The sequence below is a fragment of the Netta rufina genome, assembly GCF_964035555.1.
Source record: "Netta rufina genome assembly, chromosome: 5".
Classification (NCBI taxonomy): Eukaryota; Metazoa; Chordata; class Aves; order Anseriformes; family Anatidae; genus Netta; species Netta rufina.
In genome coordinates, this window is record NC_140128.1 from 31,161,501 (window position 1) to 31,182,016 (window position 20,516).

General features: G+C 38.1%; 1 protein-coding gene across 1 annotated transcript in view; it reads right to left on the bottom strand.

The window, feature by feature from the left end:
- Window positions 1–20,516, bottom strand: part of STARD9 (StAR related lipid transfer domain containing 9) — a gene marked incomplete at its 5' end in the record, with an annotated part of 104,296 nt that overhangs the window by 57,814 nt on the left and 25,966 nt on the right. The gene's annotated exons all lie outside the window — the stretch shown is intronic.

Genomic DNA, 20,516 nt, shown 5'->3' on the forward strand with positions numbered 1-20,516 from the left:
GGAAATTAGCTAAGGTATATAGAATGATGCATAGGATTTCCGTTACCAGGTCATTTGGTTCTCCACCAGACAGATAAATGTATTAATTTGATATACAATTCCATAGAAAAATGAACTTCATAGTTATCACCACTCCATCTCAACTGTCCAGAAGAGATTAAAATCCCCTTCCTGAGCCTTTTATTTTCAGATCATACTTCAACTCAGACTGAGACAAGAAGATAATTTTCATCTGAAGAATCAATAACATCCCCATTTGGAAGAATTTGACTACCCCTGCCTATACTTGTAAAGGTATGTAGAATGTGGATGTATGTAGAACGTATGTAGAATCTGCTTCATTCAGATTATCAGACCGAGGACCTTCTCAATTCAAAGAGAGCCATAAGTAACACTGAAAGTAACACAAAACATATGGACACAGATTAGGTAAGGGTCAACAGAGGCAGAGACAGGGTCCAGTCAGTCTCTGGTGGGCCACGAAGAAAATGATGTGTAGCTTTGGAGAAGGCCAAGCTGGACTTGCTAAGCAACAAGCCAGGGGAAATAAGAGGAACAGAAAGATTTGGGATACTTGAGGTGCGACTGCAGGGCTACGCAAAGCTTGTGAAGGTATGTTTAAGGGAAGGGGACTGGGGAGGAGGAAGGTGTGTAGAAGTGTCTGGTCTCACATACGCAGAAGATCAGTACGCTTGTCTGACTGAGCCCCATACCTGTCCACCACAGTCAGTCCTATTTTCTTATTAAATAATTTCTTGATGTTCCCATGTAACCATACACTCTACCCCAAGCATGTGATGCAAGGACCAGGTGCCAGCAGCTGGTGAGACTAGAGTGAGTTTGGGGCTAGTGACAGAGCCAGAAGGTGAGCAGGCATCGCACCAGCAGTGCCAGCAAATAGGGTGAATGGGAGTCTAAGTGCCAGCTCCTGGAGCAGGACTGTGTGCCGCAGGGCCTATGTACCAGCAACAAAAGGAACGGGAGCAGGCTGTGTCTTGGTATCAGCAGATAAAGGGGGGACCATGGGTCACAGGGCCTGGGTTCCAGGTGCCAAGTATCAGGGTAAAGCAAGCAAGGGTCTCAGCCTCAGAGTTGAGGGCCTGGGTGCCAGCTGGTGGCCAGGAAGGTGATGGGAAGAGAGGGGTTTGGAGGGCTGACATTTTCTCTTGACACAGTATGTGTTGATGTGCATTTGTGCAGTTTGCTGGTAAACTTCAAACTGGATGTGCCAGTGAGCAGAAGGTCCACAATCCAGCCAAGAATATTAGCAAGAGGGCCCATACTCTTAGCTGAGGGACTCAGCACAATGGGGCTTGTGAGCACAGGCACATTTGCCAGTGAGCAGCAAGCTGGGCTACCAGGTAAGCAGAAGACCTGCACAGCAGTTAGTGCTGCTGAGGCTCTAGGCAAGAACATAAGATAGGCCCATGGGGTGCTTCTGTGGCAGTCTGCAGGGGTGGCTGCATCAGCATCCTGCAGCCTCTGTCCCTGCCAGCAGCTGTGTTGGTGGGATGCAGACCGAGACTCATGCCTGGTTAAACCCACAAAGTGGAAAGCAGCTGCCCCATTCCTCACTGTGGGATAAAGACAGCTCCAGCTCTCCAGGCACATAGTGCTGGCATCCAGGGGATGGGCAGGAGGGGACCCCCAGTTCCAGGAGTCCACAGGAGGCAGTGACCTTACATATCCTTCCTTAACTGGATTGTTTATTATTATGAACAACTAATTGTAGTCTTAAATAATTAAATGAAAGCACAAAGTCCAGAAAACAAACAAAGAACTCCTAGTTTGTTTGCAACACATGTGGCTAGTAATGCCTTATGAAGAACAATATACCATAAAAAGGTCAATTTTTAAAGACAGAAAAACTAAAGTATATAATAGCAAAACACATCAGTGGTGCATAATTGAAGGATGAGTGAAAAAAATAACTGACATTATAGTGCGATGGTTAAAAGTTATGGTGAAATTAAAAATACTGTCACACTACTTTACAAATATTTGTATATAGAGGTGCATAGAAACAAAATATTTGCCATCAGTTTAGAAGCTGTATATAGATCACACAAAAAGAGAGAAGGGGCTTAAGAAATGAATAGTACAGAAGAAGCACATGAAAATGTGAATTTTAAGGTGCCACCATGTAAGGAAAGCGCATAGTTTAAGAGAAGAAATGAGAAAAAGAAAGTTCAGTCCCAGGAATTAGTTTGAGTGTTAGCATCACAGTACACTTTTAGTGGGCTATGCAAAAAGTGAAAGCTGTCCATTCAAAGCACCAGACTAAAGAAAGGTGAAAAAAACAGAACAACAATTACAAAGCGGGTTCTGAACCTTTTAGGTAAGTAGGAAAAGTTGTACTTGATGTGGTAAGGGGAGAGGAAAGTTTCTTCTTTCCAGCAGCAAAATGGAATTACCACTAAAAATCCTCCCAGAGCTTTTACAAAAGCAGTTATTCTGTTATGCTCTTCAGATCTAAGTGTCTCCTGATTCCACAACCAGAACTGAGAGAAAAATGTTCCTTATAAATCATGTACATATTGGAAAGTATAAAATAAGATCACAGGCAGCACTTTGTCCATGAGACTTGCCTTCTGAGTTGTGGGAAAATACAAAAGCAGGGATTAAGCTGGGGGTTGGGTTTTCTCCGATGTTGCTTGTAGCAGTGCTTCAACATCTGTTTTTACTTACAGCCCATCTTCTATATGGAAGCTCTACTTAAAAATAGTAATTGCATAAATATAGCAATCTGTGCAATTAGTTCTGTTGCTTTTTATTTTACTTGATTGGTGGGATTCAGCAGGACTGAGCACAGTGGGATTTCTTACATGAATAAGGGCTGTGGAACGTGACCCTGTATTTGTTTCAGAGTTCTTTCACAACATGTTCTGAATCTTCCATTGCTCCTAATTCACTGTTTTTCGCATTTTATACCTTGACTGAATTTGGCCACATGTGGATAGTATGCAGTATGTCCCTATGCTGTCCCAGCATAGTTTCTGCTTCTAAACTTAGTGATGATTTGTTCCAGGGACCCTGCAATAGTTGTGACAACCTGCTAACTAAACAAGCAATCACATCTAACACCTGGAGCTGAACAGCATGCAACACTTGACCATAATCATGTCATTGTTTTAGACTACAGTGATAAACATCGAGCGAGGTACATCTTAAACAGCAATTCTGACCTTTCTTTTCAGTAATACCAATTCAATCCCCCCTGTTCTCAGTGAAGTTGTACTTAAGGAAGTGATGCTGTAAATATGGTGCTGATCTCTATAACAGATTAATGTGTTTTTCTTCAATAAAGTTACTTGGAAAAGCATCTGAGAATTAATGACAGCACTGCAAATCACTGTAACTGATTCTTGGCATGAATCATCCATCAACACAGGCTATAAGTCAAGTTCATTGACATTGTACAGCCTATAGATCAGTCTCATGAGTTCAGAAATCTGCTTAAGTAATCGCTGACAGTAAATCTATACACCAAGGACAAGACAGGCACTCAGAACTCAAATGAGCATGCAGGCCAATAAAGACTCACCAGTTACAGATACCAGTTACTCATCATGCAAAATGATCGTAATACAGTCCTTGAGCCACCACAACTGTTTCCCCAAGGCCTGCAGTGAACCCTGAACTTTATGCAGTAGAAGCACTATTAGGGTACCTTCCCTACCCAGCTAGCACACAGAACTTGTAGGAACCTAATACCCAAGATCTCCACCCCTCTTTCAAATCTGGTTCAACCTAGCCAGTTTGTTCAAAAATTACTGGGAAATGTGGGTGAGAAACAGACAGCCACTGCAAAATTGCATTTCTTCATGAAATTGGGATAATAGATTGCAATTGCCACATATTCAGTAAAAACTAAGATTTCAGGAGTTGGACTTGACCCTTCCCTTCTAACTTGAGATATTCTATCATTCAACAGCTAATTCTCTTGTATATTCTTCCTGCTCTGGGCATGCTCCAGCTCATGAGCTGAGAAGGACTTTAACTGAGCTTCCAAACCGGACTGCTGTGATCCAGAACACATCTAAGACAAAACACTTAAGTTCAGAGCAGAAGAGGAAGCTCCTCTTAAGTGAGCAGCTCAATGACTTTCAGTGGCTGGGAATGTGAACACAGGAAGAAGGAAAGAATCTGAGCTAAGTTCAAAATGGCAAGAGACAGATCTGAAGATTGAGAGAAGGTTGGGGAACAACTAGGCAAAATGACTACTGCAAACCAGTAACAGTGAAGGGAAAGAATGGAAAGAAATTGGGACTGGTAAGACGAAGGTGATGGAGCCAAACTGGGCAAAGTTAAGGGATGAAAGGTGGGAGTCATGTCCACTGAAAAAAAAGTTAGTGGGAAAGATGAAAGAAAGGTTGAGTTTGGAAGCCAAAGCACGGGAAACCATTAGACTGAGAATGGAGAACAAAGAACCTCAGTGAGAGAAGTGTAAAAATCAGAAGTTTTGTAGATCTGAAGTCCACAGGGTAGGACTTGGCAGCAAACAGGATGGGATTGGAGTCAAGCGGTATAAAGGAAAATAATAAGAAAATATAAGGAGTATTATCATCTTGGAAGTAACAGGAACAGGGCAAGTGTGTGCTCCCTTCCCTTCAAAGTATCAATATCTAACAAAATCAGGAATTTTGCATGTCTCATGGTATACACAGAAGTGGCCTATAAGAAGTGTGTGTACTCCATTTTGGTTTAGAAACCTGTATGTCGTATGGTAGAACCTCTTACAATTGAAATAAATGTAGCCATGAAAAGTATCTTAATTCTACAATAGTTTCCTCATTAAGAAATGCATTTCTTTCTGAAGGATTGTCACAGATCTCTAGGAGTTATTAATTGATCTATTTATAACAGAAAATCTTCACAAGCTGCCAAACCTTTGCGATAGCAACACTAGCTGTGTCATCCGCAGAAAGTTAGAAACTTGGAAGAACCTCATTTTATTTCTAGCTTTGTTGTTGAAACTTTTGCATGGCATTGTGCAACTTATTTAATGTTTTTATGGTCCAATATTCCTACAGGTAAAATGTAAGCAGAAAACTGTGGGATGTTCTTGCTAGTGTCCAGCAACCTCCATGGGATCTTGGCTTAAATTGCTGTGGAAGTTCTGTGCCAACTATGGTGCTCTGTATCTCTCCAGCTACACTGTACTCTTTGAGAGAAGAGCACTGAACTCCAAAGTCCCAGGTACGTTACACTCTGTTACGTTTACTCTCCATTCAATATACAGGGCTATTCAGATGCTTTAATTCGAACATGTTCCAGAAGAGCCCTTCTTGAATTGGGCCTTAAGAGAAGATATATTACTACAAACAAAACTGGATAATTCCAAAGACAATGCCATAACCCTACGTTGATAAATTAGAATTTCAAAAAGTATTTACTGAAATCCTACTAAAAGCTGAATTGGACTGTTTTGTATTTGTTCTGATAAATTACCCTCCCTCATTTTGTGAGTAGAAATTACAATTAGTTTAGTTGAAAGTCTCAATTTAGTCAGAAAAGCCTCTTAGTTTTACTGTACTGCAGATAAATTTGAGAAGCAGAGCATAGCAATGAATTTATGACTTGTTTAAAAATAAAGAAATAACCAAAATTAAAGCTTTTTCTGTGCTAATATCAAAGGCATTAGTCCAAATATCCATCAGCATCAACAGCTGCACATTATACAAAATGTGCTATGATTAATCACTTTGAGACACATGCACTAGCATATTTCAGAATATAATGAATGAAATCACGGGTTTTGTTGATCATTAGGAAAAGAATAATATAGAAGATTCTTCTTGGATTCTCCCACGTCTTGCTTTTGAAATTAAACTAAGACAATAATAACGTGTTCTGGTCAAAGAACACGAGTTGGATTTAGCTTCCTGCAGAGAGTAAGCCATTTAGCTGAAAAGACTGTCTTCCATACGTGGCTGCTCTACGTGATTGGCACTGTTTAGTTTGTTCCATGCAAGAATGTTTCTTTCAGTAAAGCCTTAACTTGCTTTGCTATGCCTTGTTTCTGCACTCGTCCAGCTGTATCTGGTACATATCCCATGGTGATTTGTGAAACAAATGTATTACCTTCCAGCTCTACTAACAGTGAATAAAACAACGTCTTTCTGAAGAAGTCATGAGAGGGCACTAAGACAACTGTTATCACTTACAGTATTTTGCTGGCATGCTCATTCTGAAACAGCCAGGTTCCAGTTCAAATACAGTAAATCCTGATTCATACAAGTCCTCAGTATAGGACTTTTATTACTGATTGGAGAAAAGGGAAATGGTCTAAAACTTAGCTAAAATGCCTTAAACTCGCAGCTCAGGTATACCAAAATGCTGTCCAAATTGTTGCAATATGAACATACTTGGGGTTGAGCCTGTTTATATAACAGATAAGAATCATTTACTTCAAGCACAAAAACAGATCACTGAAACAGTTGAAAATGTACTTCAATACTCCATTAGAAATCACAAGAAAACAAAGAGTTAAAGAAGAGTACTTGCAGAACAGGGAAGTTATGCCACTCACTGAAATCTTACGTTAGCAGCTGTACTGTGTTAGAAGCACACACAAAGATTGTAGTAGGAGTCCTGCCTCTAAGAACCCATGGAGGATCATATAAAACCGACTTGTTATCTACTAAGGTACAACATTTACCAATTCTTAAGCAGCAACTAAAGTTTTACAGCTTATTTCTAACTCAGATAATGAATCACAGAACTTAATTTCTCGAAAATTACAGCATTAGTCATAGCTCATCCATACTAGAAAAAAGCATTTAAAACTTTTTTTTTTTTTAAAAAAGTTAAGGTTTACAGGTTTATGTCAGTGAGGCTACTTCTCTTTTTCATTCAGTTAAAAATATAACTATATTTGTTTTAATCTCACCTGTTTTCTTGAAGATTTTTGGACCCATTTATTTAGACCCTTTAAATACAAATAACTCTTTTTCATTCCTCTTTGGTTATACTATCAGGCTGAAATATAAATTGCACTTGTGCATACGAGGTATGTAATTGCTACTCAGGTGAAGATGAAAGCTTTGGAGAGTCCAAGCGCACACTGCATCAGCTGATGCAGGAACTTACAAGATCCTAGCCCAGAAGTGCAGAAGGACCTTGCAGTCATCAATGCCTTCAACTATTACATCATCTCTCCAAAGTAGAGAAACTATTTTCCAAATGCATAGCCAGTGCACTGGAATACCAGTGATTTGATCAACATCTTTCACCTCCCTCAGTTACATTCTCTTTAGATTAGTTATTTCAACAAGCCTTCAATACAAGGCCTTCTCAACTATCTCTTGCTGGCTTCAAAGTCAAAAATATTTAAGAAAGAAGAAAAGCTACTACAAAGAGCTTTTAAGGCACTGAAAAATACGCTATAGAGCAGCCTGAGTATATCACATTTTATCATAAGACTCGCACATGTGCATACAAATATGCATACCAGACACATGATTGCATTTTCTTCTGGAATGAAAATACATAATTTTTGCGCTAGTGCCAAGAAGAAATAAACTGTTGCATGAAGTACATCCAACCAGACACTATAAGTGGCAGACATTTATTATCAACAGTGATGACTTGGGACTTTGTTATATTACAACCTTTCTATGCATCACACACAAATTAAGATAGAAGCATGCTGGCTGTCACATTTCTTTTGATCCTGACAAACAGCTGGCAATCATTAAACTCTCCTTTAATGCATACGAATCAATGCTAGTGAATAGTTAGCACAAGGCCCAGTTAATATCAGCATCTTTGACTTTTCATTGAATTAATTATATGCAACTAGGACAGTTGTTGATAGTAAATACGTATTTGACATTGTAACTACAATCTCTTTATTGTGTGATAATGTCCCTTCTACAGTAAGAAATACTTTAATTTCAAAGATAATGGGGGCATTCTAACAGGAATGAAGTTTTGGCAATATGAACTTCAAGAGTATAAAGCTGTCCTTTCTTAATCCAATCAGGATCTGAATTGCAGAAGGAAACAAAAAAAGAGTTGTTTTAAACTACAGTAAATTGTCTGTTATGCCTTAGGGTTGAATAATTTGGGAAAGTGAAATACATGCCAAGTCTCCGAGTGACATGGAAAAAAAATCCAGTAAACCTCCAGGGACAGCATGCAATGCTACGCTTGCAAATTTAAGGGAACATCACTGATAAATTACTTTTATTTGATTTTAACCTTAAATAACTTCTGGAAAGAAATGTCTGGATTTGGCTCAGACTACAATGAACAGGCCAGAACCAACTCTGACCAGAGCTGAGGTGGAGGGAGGAATGAGCTACACCTTTTAGGAATAAAAAAAAAAAAAAAATCATAAAAAGGTTTATCATGTCTTACTGGTACAGTAAGTGCTTCCTGATCTGCAAGTGTCTGAAATAGACAATATTTAATATCATCATCAGGAATCTAAACCTATCTTGGAAACTTCAGAAACTCCAGGGGAGTGTGGTCAAGGAAAAAGAGAAAAGAATAAACACTTCTGGTAATTTAAAAAAGAGAAAAAGGATTTGAATAAATAAAATCACCACTTCTTAAAGTCAGAGTCCATGAACATCAACAAACAACTCACTAAAAGAAAACGGCTTGTACGATAGAACATTAGCCTAAACTTAGAATACTAACATTAAATTCCCATTGGTTCATAACCAGGGCCAAAACCAGAAGATTATCTTCTTGCACAGCACAATTTAAAAATAGCCTTTAAAAATACCACTGATTTAATGAAAGAGGAAGAGACTGAACTTAAATAGGACCATTATGGTCCTATTTAACAGCTGCTTTTCACTATAGAACAATTGACTTTATAAATGCTGAAAAAACTCATCTGCTCAATTTCCATGGAAGACTTGCCATGCACACAAGCAAAGATGCCTCATCCGTAGCCAGAAAACTTCAGGACTTGATCGAAACAATTGCAGCAGATGCTGGTACAAAATGGGCTTATTAAAAAGACTACTGTTACTTACACATAAAATTGCTTTCAACATGTAGGTCAGGACAGTTTAAGCAAGTTTCTGAATAATAAGACATAGGAAGCTCAGTTCTGTAGTATCTATTTGCTACCACCTTCACTATGAACTGCAGATATGCAGTACCTCATATTTCATATGGTTTCCTTACAGAAACTGGCCCACCTACAGCTGTTATTGTCTGTGCCAATTCTGTTTTTAAAATTGCTTCTTCATCTGATATACAGCATCCAAGACCTGCATTTAAGGTGAAAAAAAATCATGAAATAAAATTCATAACTGAACATTTCCTGCCAAAATAATGAGCACCTCTGTTCCACAATCTCCAAAAAATTCCAAAGATGAATTTCAATAAGAAAAGGCAGAAAGAGGATTCAAGGAAAAAAATATCTGAAAATAAATCTAGGATTTTGCTCCAATAATGCAAGGCTTCTTCTGCACGTGTTTTCTCTTAAAGAATATTGAATAAATGTTAGCTGATGGGCTTTTGCACACAGGAAATGCAAGCAAAGGGAAGTGCATTATGCTGATCAACTGCACAGAAACCTCTACTGTGAGATTAGGATTACTTCAGCAACATTATCCCATTCAAATCAAAGAGAGGAAGGAAAAAAAACAAGGCATTTGTCAGTTAGTTTGGGAAAATTTCTTCCCTCTTGTTAAGAGGCCACAGCTTCACAGCTAGGATTACTTCTTTTCCTTCCCTCTGTCCAGCCTTTTCAGTCTCTTTTCCCAGTCGAACAGGAAATAGCAGAGTGAAAGAGCAGGCTTCCCTCCAACTCAAGCAGTTTGGCCTGTGGCAGGGGCATTTGCAGGAGAACTTGAGAGCGCTCAGGTTTTGGCTCTGCCAACAGGCTTCCTGCCTGTCCTTAAATCCCTTTGTGCTTTAATTCCCCCTGTGGAACACAACAATGATTTCTTTGTCCATCTTATCAGCTGTAACTTTTTCCAGTGCAAAAGCTGTTTATTGTGTGCATCATAATGTACTTACACACACATTATATTCAACAGCATGGAAGTTCAGCCTTGGTTAAGGTATTTACGTAAACTGTAAAGTGCTAGAAAAAGTCATAGACAATGTTACAAGTATATATTTTTCCTCTGGATGGACGGTGGGAGAATGAGAAACTATTTCTGCTGTTTTGTCATTGAATTACACAATCATGAAAATAGACTTTATCTGATTATCAAAAACCTCTCTCATTTTGATAAAAAATAAAAACTATGCTTACTACATCAATCTAATTTATAAATATTCTGACAAAAATTTGACATTTTTAGAACTGCCAAAGTGCTTCAACACCATGGGCACAACTGCCCCCTCCTTTTAAAAAGTTGCTGGTGTTTTATATTAAACATCAACCTGAAAGATCAGATACCTATCCCAAAAATACCACCTGGTATTTTCATCTCCCTTTACAAAACCACACACTCATCTCAGATCCCTTTTTTCCTGCCCAGCAGGGATTCTTACGTTATCACTGGAATTATAAAACAGCAGCCACAATCTGAATGCAACAGTGATGCAATCCAAAAAACACAGCTTATGATACTGTACCATTATCTGACTCAGTCCGGATACAGTTGTGATAAACCTTTCCACACAGAAAACAACTTACATAACTTCAGGCGTTATTAATGGATACTTCAAGATTTACACATTATATCTTGCATTAACAGGTGGGTTTTATTCTGCTATTTCTTCTGCCTACTGAATGAGCATAGGAGCATCCTACCCATTAGCAACCAAGTGAAACCCCTTTGATCTAGCTTACTGAAATACAAGGCAAATGGTAGGTTGGTAATTCTGTCCAGGAGAACAGTAAACACTTGCTAGGAAGACTCGCTGAAAGCATCTGCCATTTTCCCCCCACAGCTAATGGTTATTGCTATTTAAGGGCACAGAGCATCACTGTTTAAGGGAAACTGCAGGAAAGAAACAGTCCCCTAGGATAACCCATCCTTTTCCTGATCTAAATCTGCAGATCACCTGGCAGAGGTCCGGCTGCAGACTTAAAACCACTTTCTATGTAGAGGCTCTGTAAATTCCTACAGGTACTCTGTTTTTCCAAGAGCCCTGTTCCATTTATTTAATAGGGTCCCTAAAGGTACAGTTACTTAGCCACATACAAGTTCTCATATGCATCAAAAGGAGAAGTCAGAAGAGTTGAACAATTCTGGATCTCCATCCTAGACTTCAGGCAGACATCTCAGCTACAACCCCACTACAGAAAACTTCTCGTTTGTTGCGAGGCTGAAGAGCCAGCAAGTCTTCCTGTGATACGGGAACTTCTGTCATGGTACTACTGCAATAAAAAGATAACTGGGCGGTGGTATCAAACTGATGGTGTGTTAAGAAAAAAAAATACACACCAAAAGGTAAGACATGCTCAAAAACCACGATTTTTTATTAAGCCTACCTTGTGCAAAAGACTGGCTACTCTGTAGTACCACTCCATATTCTAGTTCCTTAAACCTTCTGTAATTTTCAGAGGATGAAGGAGAAAATTACAAATAGCTACATGCAACTTGCAACCCTGTGTCTACAAGCAGCTTGGTGAGCAGCTGCTTTTGTTGCACTGCGCCAGCAATGTGGGGTTTGGAGGTTTGAGTGCTGTTCTATTCCCACAAGAACTTTTTGCTGAGTTGACGGCAGAGTTCACCTCTGCTTTGTGCATCTTCACCAGCACACAGTGAAGGAAAAGGTTTCCTGAGTGAACTCTGAGGCAGAAAATGTGAGAAAACAGGGGAAACTACAAACTTCACTTTTTATTTTTTTTTTTTTTAAAAAAAAAAAAAAAGGTCTAGCAAAAACTAATGGCACAGGGGGAAGAAGCAGCATGAGCTCCCCACAGTCACACTGTTTTACTTCACCAAGAGCAGGAAATGCTTTAGATATCCTAGTTCACTGGCCCAGCAGTGACTTCATGTCCTTTACTGTCTTAAATGGAAAAAAATCATGGGATTTTTAATCACAATGCTTAGCATTTGATACCATTAGAAAAAAAAAAAAAGAGCACTTTTACTGATATCATCTTAAAATGAACAAAGTAAGTTCTGAGAGAGCTGTTAGAACTCAATATTAAAAGAAAAACCTCTCTGTTTTGCAATAGAAAGAGTAAGGAATAAATAACGGATAATAATGAAGTTATAAATATCCTGCTTATTCTCCCACCACTGCTAGCTCTTGGCTAGGCTCCCAGGTCATTAGCGGATGTCTGTGATTTCATGTGATAGAAAAGTAAAGAACAACAAAAAAAAATTAGTAAGTTTTATTGTTTAAGGCAGCAGGAACATGTATTGATTCTCATCTGTCTCTGAAAATAACTGCCCATTAATTTTGGAAGAAAACGGAGGATGGTGATGGAAAAAAAGGTTGTTCCTTGATTTTATTTCAAGGAGAGGGAAAAAAAAAGCAGTGATGCAAATTTTTCAGTAATTCAGTAAGAGCTAAGAATCTTCTGTAATACTCGAACAGCACAACTTTATCAGAATAACTATTCTGCGTTTTCTCCCTTCAGCCAGAAATGGGTATTCTCTTTTCATGTATCAGCTAATTCAAGTTAATGTTTTTGCTATCAGATCATCAGCTCTTAAATTACTGCAGTGGAGAACAATTCTTAAAACTAGAATATACTTTCTTCGAAATAAGCTCAGTTCTCTACTCTCATATAGCGTCACTAGAATTGCTAAGTCTAGGTGATCCTTGCTCATGAAGCAAGGATCCTTGTTCATGGAGCTCACCTGTGCTTAGCCTCAACTGCACCTCAAATGTCAGTTTTTGAGAATTACAGCTCTGACTGCTGGGGAAGGTGATACAGTCACTGTTTCAATAGTGTCTTGAATATTTTCTACATAAATATTATAAGCTAATAAAAAGCAAAATCTTGAAAAAAAAGAAAACCCAGAAGTACCAAATTTTAAAAGTTACATTGAAAATTGACTCAAAGTATTCCATGAAGACTTTAAAGAGCACAAAAAATGAAGCTCTAAAAAAACTACTTGAACGCAGTTTCATTTTTAAATTATTTTCCACTCTCCAAGTTCAGAACATGAAAAACCTAATGAAGAGCAACTATTACAAAATTCTCCACTTTTATACTCAACTGTATTATTACCAGCACATATGAAAAAAAAAAACAGGCATGACTTTTCTTGCAATAACTGTGCTTTCCTGTACATTCAAAAGCAAAGGCACTTTCACTTGTCAAGGTTAGGATTACAGAATCTATATTTTGCATGTCATCAGCAGCAATTAAGCAAAGAAGAGTGGCTTACCATGGTGTTTTAGTCTAGTACACTGGTTGTCTCATCTAATTTGCTGAGTGAAAAATAAATTCTCTCAAATTTTTACAGATGAATTGAAGAACCAACTTTTAATCTGATTCTACAACACACTTTACATCTAGACATGTATTGTGTTTATAATTTGGAATATAAAACAAGATGTATCAGTATTTGCTTTTTATGATGTGACCATATGAACTAGAAATGTTGACATTTTAGCCAGAAGTTCCCACATTCAAAATAAATTATGGCTCCAAAACTGGAGGGATGAGAAGATAGTTATTTCTAACATGCAGCAGTCACTTCTGACTTTTGCTTTTCAAAAAAGGAAGAGTTAGAGATTACTTAATTCCTAGTTTTAGGCATTAGACCTGGGAATAAATCTGTTTTAATCATTAGACGGATTTTTTTTCCCTGTTATTTGTTTCCTGAAAATAAAGCATTTCCAAATATATGAGATGGTAGACAAAACCACATGCTTTCTGTTAGGCAACCTTGGCTAGTTTTTAGAATACATGCAGGGCATATTGCCAAAATAACAGGTTGAAGAATAGAAAACCTATCATCCTTCCTCGCACACATGTAGGTTTCACCCCAGACTTGACAGAAGGACCAACTATCTTCACGAAGTGTAGCTCATAATGGAGGAATCTACTACCACTGTTCTTACAGGTACTGAGACAAGCAATATTGCTGTTTCCACTGAGTTAAGCCATTTACAGCAACGAGACATTTTATATCATGTTCTGAACCTACCTGAACACTGGGAGGACAAAATGTACAACTGACATCTACAAAAAGAATAAATGTGATAGAAAAGTATACATACCTGTATGAACTCAGAAATCACGTAGATGTCTACTGAGAAAACTCAAAACCAGCAGACAAATCCTCCTACAATTATCTTAATTTGGTTTAGCTATTCAATGATTACTATCATTGCAGCACTAAATTTTATTTTTTAAAATCACATAAAAAAAGGTCTGTCTACAACACTTGCCACAACTATTTTCAAGAAGTGTTTTGAAGCTGTGCAACATACTTGCTAAATTAGTATGGTTTTAGTAGTTTCCGGGACAATCCAAACAACGGGAGGGAATTTAAGGTCAAACATGAGTTCAAGCAGAGAACTCTTGGCATTTTATTCTTAGCAATATATTAACAACAAAGTTTGCCAAGACTAGTGGTTGAGTAAATTGTCAATTCCACTCTTCTGCCAGGTCAGCCGCCCCTGTTCATTTCCAGCTTACAAATACTGAGGAGCAGTATATGAACAGCCAAAAGGTGCAATGAACAATCGTATCTCACCTAATTGGAAATGTATGTATTACATTAAAAAGGCTGCAGGGTCTGCTATTTTCTTCTGTATTTGCTCCTCCAGTGACAGGTGTTGCTTAGGCTGGACATCACTACTACTTCATGCAGTCTCTCTCTTTTCCCCCTCACTTCATATCACAGTAACCTCAAAAATGGGCATGATGTACCACGAAAACTGCCAATGCTTTGTTCTACACACATTGTTAAATAGACAGAAAGCAAAAAGGAAGCTGCTTCTCAGCACCTGTAAAACATCTTAAAAGTAGCTGGTAAAATACCTATGAAATCAATCACTTTAATACTTCCATAAAGCCTTACCACTACATATATTTTCAAATAGAGAGTCATGCAAATCTGCTGAAGATTAGAGAACAAACAGGCATGAGAACCAGGGGATTCTTAAGTCCCAATCAAAGTCACATATTTCTGCGTCATTGCAAGCTCAGTAATAAACTACTTCTTTAGTATTACCAAGACAAACAAAGACCAATTGGCAAAATGTCACAAAACTTTTTTTCATAGTATTATTACAAGCTATTTCCTGTGAAGATAATACTTGTGCTTGCCTGTAAGACATGATATTTTCCAGGAAGGAAGGAAGGAAAAAAGTGCCCCAAAACTATTCAGAGGAGCACATTTGATTGCCTAAGGAAAACAGCATAATTTCATCTACGACTAATGAACTACATTAAGCTTTCCCCCCCCCCCCCTTTTTTTTTTTTTTAAATGAGGCAGAAGACAGAAATTTCATCAGCTTTTAAAGTTCTCCCAAATTAAGGATATATTAAATTTCATTTCTTTACATATTAAAACCTCTTGTGGGGCAGCACATTAAAACAGACATGAAGTGGGCAAAGATCTGGAGGTTCAGAAGTATGACTTAAAGAGGACTGAACAGCAAAACATTCATATATTTACATGAGGTTTAAGTAACTACACACCCTCCTATATTTGGTTTCTAACATGTTGGTACAATACTTTTTACAATGATGTATATATTTTGTCACTTGTAGTTTGCTAAGTACATAATTTCTGCTCCCAGATAAGTTTATTCTACTGAGCATATGCTAAATCAGTATGTTCTAAATAAATATTAACTTTTTTTTAAATATAACTGCCTTACTATGATAAACTGATACAAAAAAAGACAGGTTCAGACAACCTGAGGGCGTACTGAAATAAAACAATAAAAATGCCTATATTTCTACTTAATGTGTTTCTCTTTCATGTAGAAAAGAGTTGCAGCATTCATCTAAACAGAAATAACATTTCCTAATAACTGAAGTTCAGTTTTAGAAAATTATCAAATACAGTAACTGTGAGCTGAAGCTTATGGGTGATTTTCAGGCAACTGTTCTGGTTAAGATGACAACCTCTTTCCAAGTAAATTCACCTCAGGCTTCTCTCTTTCCAGTGTATATGACTTACAACAGATGCATAGTGCTTCTTACATCAACACCTGTATAGTCTGCTCTCCTCAATAAACATCTCAAGCAAATTCTCTTGCTTTAAACATTGCTGCCAGCTTTGATCAAGACTGCACAAACAGGGAAAAGCAATACAGTGCTCTGTATAACTCAGAGCACTGACTACAGACTCAAAGGGATTTCTGCAGAGTCTAATGGTGAGAGGGGCTTCAGTATGCTTCGTCAAGTGTACCAGAGCACCAGGACAACACCACAGTGCACATCCTGCTAGACATCTAGTGAACAGCACATTAAAAAATGGTTTAGAGAAGGCATTAAACAAAGACACTACACAATGTATAAATGCCCAGTCCTATATTTAACTCTGCACACTTAATCCCTCTGCTGGGAGCAGAATTCTTCACCTCCCATCAGGGCTGCTTACAAGCTGCTGGCTCTCTTCTACCCCATAGAGAAGCAGTCAGTTACGGTGCCAATGTAAAAGGTCACAAACTGCCCCTCAGAAACGGCTGTGGGCCCTGCAAGTTCCTGAGCTGCACATGGAAACTGCTGGGGAAAGTACTGGCTATCCCAGCCCAAACGGGAGCAGGAACTACTCTAACAGCCCAGCAGCACAGGTGACCAAGCTGCAGTGCTCAGGGAACACTCCCTGGCATTAAGTAACACCGCTCAGTTTACTTACATAGATGCAGCCTCTATTTGCTGTGAGGAAAAAAACATCAACTCCAATAAAATGAGGTGCAAAAGATGACCTCCTGATCTTCTTTGCTCTCTATTTCAGCTCAATGTGCCAATGACATTCAACTGTGGAAAGCCACTTACATTCCCAACAGATGGAATAGAAAAAGATTACATTCCATATACTGTAATGAGCAATAAATTTATGCAAATTGCATGCAGTAGGATGTAAGACAATGGAAGCCTTGTGCTGTACCAAGCAAAGCCAAGCATACAGAATTTATGTAAAGGAAAACAATGTGAGGAGCTGGAAGCAAATTTCTACAACCCTCTGAAATCTGTGTTTTCAGACTAGAAATATCTTTAAAGCATTCTTTCAAGTTTCTACGGAATTGAATTTAAGTTAAAAACAGCAAAAGATACATAAGCACAGGGAGCACTTAAGCACAGAAGTTCTGCAATATGAGAAAAAAAATCTCTCTGAACGAAATCGAATTCATATCAGTTATTCCTCTGGATGCTTAACACGATTCCACCTTTATCTATCCATCTCTATTTCAAAGCAGCTATGAAAGTGGCTTGGTTCTAAAACGAGTTTCAGAACCAAAAGGAGAAACTCACACAAAGATAAAAGCAATTAGGTCCTATGTTCTGTTTAGCTACTGAAAAGGCCAGGGAATTCAGAAACTCATGCAGTTTAAAGTAGAACTTGTGTTCCCTTAGGAAAGATGCCATTAAATTTAGCAATAAAGAAAAAATATTAGTCACTCATAAACTTCTCTGGCCATTACTTTCACTCATTAAGAAACAGGAACGCATCTAAGAGCATCAGATTAAGATAGGCAAGAAAAAGGGCCTCAGAGCAGCGTCACTTTGGACAGCATGAGGCTATCACACATGACTTGCATGATGCAGGGTAATCCCAGTTACCTGCAATAACACTGCTTATGTACAAGAAGTTCCCAGAGATGCTGCGTGTCCCTGGAGAGAGGGGTGCAAAAGTTCAAAGCATACATGAGGCAAGTTCAAGTTCATTAGAAGACCTCATTCATCCCCAGTGATGTTACCAAAGTATTACCCATGAAGCTTTCAGCATTTTGGTTCTAGCTAAAAGTAGTTTATCTATTGTTAACTCTGTCAGCAGTTACTGAAATGCATTTGCTGCTACCACAGCAGAACACACTAAACATAAACTAACACAAGATAAGACATGTCTCCTTTCATTCTGTTCTTCAAAGAAAATGCTTCTTTCTTGGATGCTGCTCTGCTGAAGTCTGATTTAAGCACATTAAAGAAACTTCTGCTAAAGTTAACATCTGGGCAAAACTTGTAAAACATGGTCTCGGAAAAAATAAGCTATCAAAACAAAGCAGTCTTGCGCCAATAATTTCAGCTCCTCTTTTTAGTCATATTCTTAACAAAATGTAATCCTACAAAGGCTGATTCTACACATGAAATACAAATACATGTACATCCTCCCTGAAAGTATGCCTACTTTAAATTGAATAAATATGCCCCCCAAATTTTCTCTCTCTACTTCTCTGACACTAACTAGAGAAGGCTTTCCTTACCCTCTGACATTGATACATGGGCCTCTGCCCGTGAAATCACCATGAAAACAAAAATAATATAACGAAAAATGAGGTAGGACAAATTAATCGATTCTGGGCTGGATCCTCACAGTTCCTGAGAGTCATTTAGTCATTTTTCAGACCCGATGTTTTACTACTTAGGTCTGTCACATAGGATGAGACACATACTTTTTAGAGAATGACTCTTCTCTCCATAAGAAAATCCACCAACAACATTGTAAGGTGCACAGTATCGATGATGCAACCCAGGAATATACTCTCAAAAATGTATGCGTATGCAGGAGAGTTATGTCTGAAAATCCCAGGATGGAACACACTTGGAATAACATTGAAGCAGAAGCTGAGCCATATATTAAACTTCATAGCTGTAATTTCAAATCAAGACAATCCTCACAGGCACAAAAAAAGAAATCCAGGAAAACTTTCATTGCCATTCAGCACTTTGGGAATATGACTTACCAAGTACGGATTGATTCAAATATTCCATTCTAAAACTTATTATTCTGCAACTACTTCACTTGACAGTGATATAGTCTGGTAAGACATACTTCAAAATATATTTGCCAGCCCAAGATACAAAACGTTATTATTTGTGCTTCGGCTGAGAACGTCCTGACTTTAAAACACTGAAGTTGCAATGTTATATAGTGAGAACATATCCATAAAAGCATGTAAACCTGGGGGGAAGAGAACCTAAACTAACATTCAGAATTCAGATTTTACTGTTCTAAGGCTACAGTAAATGTTTCTACAGTGAAATCATTTTATTCATCTTCACTTTTTCTTATGTGATTTAGGAGTGCTGCCAACAGAACCTTACTTTGCAGAAAAAGCACAATTGAACAGAGATGTTAATTTTGCTTTTCACAACTGAGCTCTCAGGGGCAGACTTTCTGTTGTTTAAAACCAAAACAGATTTGAGAGTCAACATGCAGGTGCTCAGATCCAGCCAAAAGGATGATTCATTCAGTTTGTCTTCAAGGCCACACACACTTCTCTCTGAGGCGTATCTCAGTTAACAGAGAAGTATAAAAGTTAGCTACTAGCACAGATAAAAAGAGAAAGCACAAATTAAAGTCTCTTTTTGTTGTTGTTATAATGGAACAGTTGCTGTTCATACCCAACATTTAATAAACAGTCATACAGGGCACACGCACATCATTTAGGTATTTCAGTCTTTAGCTATTTATGTATGCAAGTCCAATCTCATTGCTGCAACATGTCAGAAACATGGCACGTTTTCAGAAATAAACAAAATGGCTGTGTTGATCTTGACCACAGCTGCTGCAATAAATGCATTTCACTATTCAATGCTAGCTTAATCCTACCCAATAAAATCTTTCATAAGCCAGCCGCCCGCTAAAGAAAAAAAAAAAAAACAAAAAAAACCAAACCCCATGAAATAACACCCCCTCCAACTTGTTTCAGTCTCCTACTATAAGTCTATCAGTAGCGCAACCTTCAATCCAATGCTTACAGAACTTGCACACCAATCAGATCTTGGATACTTTGTTGAAACTCAGGCAAATTTTTCAGTAATTTCAATTCCCCAAATACCAAACTAATTGTGAAGTTATTCACACAACACTACTAAAAGATTAGGAAAAACAAACAAACAAACAAACATTGTATGTTAAAAGCTAGTCTTGGATCAATCTTTGGAAGTTCCACAACTGTGATCTTCAATTGTGTGTGCAATTGTGCTGTGGAAACACTTGCAGATGAAGAGATTTTGTTCACAGAGAGATGAGAATATGGAATGGTCTTCATTTTAGATTAAGAGAGGCAAAGATCCTGTTCTGTTGTAAACAAGGAAGAACTGTAGTGTACTTACTTACACAGGGGAATTGAAATTGTGAATATTCCTCTCCAAGTAAGAAAGAACAATCAGCAGCTGCATACAGCTTATCTATATTACAGATTTAAAATATATTTACCTCTATAATAAACCCATAAGTTTAAAAATCATCCTTCTAAATAGTTGTATTCTGGCACGTGACTTCAGGAAGTCTGCAGGTCACCAGTGCCAAGTTCTTGCTTTCACTTGCAAGACATGCACGGTTACAGAAGAACTGTAGATGAAGAACTTGCAGGCTCACTGTGAGATGCATGGCAACTGGCAACCCAAAGAATTTGGTATTTTTATTTTTTTTTCCTAAGTTGCTGTAAGTAGTTAGAGATCCTTTTAATGTTATCTAGTGAATTATGCTGCCTGCCTA